The following is a 1,615-nucleotide window of genomic DNA, read 5'->3' on the forward strand; positions in this document are numbered from 1 at the left end:
AGCTCATCACAAAAGATGTGCGAAGTTATATTTTATGATTTCTGTTGCAAATAAAGTTTTGTGCACATGCTCTCATTAATGGAAGAATCTGCTTTGAGAGAATGTGGTGAAAATGCTAAACAGACTGCATATGGGACTTAAACCTGTCTTTGCATTGTCAGCGGTAACCTGGGGGCACATTGCCTCTGCTGTGCATGGCCAAATGCAGATATCTGAAGCCTAACAGGCTGTGAAATGTTACACTGTCAAACTCTGAAACCCATAATTCTGCAGATCTGTTTGACACTGACACTTTCTTGCCTTCAGCTAGAAGTCATCAGCTGTTTCCATCCATCTTGAACAAAGACCAACAGCATGCATTGCAGAATCCAGTACTGCCCATCATTATCATTTTTAATCAAGCGTCGGCTCTTCAGCTTGCATGGAGCATGAATGTTTGTACGTATATGTGCGTTTCCTGCTCTGTGATCAGAGCCACTGTGCCAGCTCTAAAGAGCCAGTGTTTCTTTGTGCCAGTGAGTCATGTCAGTTGGTTAGCACACATAATTGCTCCTAAATTCTCCCGTCAGTGGCTGGCTAATATCTGATTAAAAGGTAATGAGCCACATCCCACTCAGCAAAGCACCTCCCACTACTCTCTTGCTGTGTTGCCTTCAATTTTTTTTTGTGTTCTTTCTTTTTGAAACTTAGTCTGCCATTCTTGGTGTCTGTGCCATAGAGACAAATAAAAGTTAGCTATAACGTAATTTTTTTTATTAATATTATTTTAAGTGACAAATGAGGAAGTAATAACCTATTCAGAATTAGAATGATAACATAAAAATTTGTGATTTTTTATGATTTCATACAGAGCATCTAGCTAGCTAGCTAATAAAATACTAGAATTTCATGCAGCAAAAACTGAGCAACAGACTTTTTGTAAGATTTATGTACAATTAACTGGACAGCCATCTACATTTTTAGTTAGACAATTTAACTAAAAGTGCTCAAAAATTCACAAACAAGGTGGAGAGGTCTAGTTCTAGGTAGCGTAGGTGAGGCCTAGCAGGTACTGATTGGCTATAGCTAGCTGTCAGGTTGTGTGCACCCACACTCCATTTCTTTAGTGTTCCCAAAGTTGATTAAAACACTCAAAATTCAATGAAAGAGGTGCTCATCACATTTATATGTTCAAGTGCATAGTGTGGAGGATGTCATAAGGCCTTGAGGCAATCGGATGCAAAACACAATATTTATGAGTTTTTTGATTTGCAAATCGGTCAGATTTCACCCGAACATGAGTGGCCACACCACTGAACAGAGCTTTTAGAGGGAAGCTATCCATAGAGGTCAAAACTAGTTTTTGTACCCAGATGTAAATATGCTTTTAAATGCTGTTAAGATTGGCCTTTTGAACATGGGAGTCTATGGGGACTTATTCAGCCCCAAGTGGCCACTTGAGGAACTGCAGTTGTTGTCCAAGTTTGCCACTTGGTCTTCCCTCACTTATTCTTATATATTCATCGGAAATTTCCCAGGGATGTGCCTTCAGTTGCAATACAGTGACAATGAAGGCCACAGTGAATTACTTATAGTTTTACATGTATGAAACACTTTATTCACCACTTCTAACTTT

This window comes from Pundamilia nyererei, unplaced genomic scaffold, assembly GCF_000239375.1.
Source record: "Pundamilia nyererei isolate P.nyererei 1_Seehausen unplaced genomic scaffold, PunNye1.0 scaffold00005, whole genome shotgun sequence".
Classification (NCBI taxonomy): Eukaryota; Metazoa; Chordata; class Actinopteri; order Cichliformes; family Cichlidae; genus Pundamilia; species Pundamilia nyererei.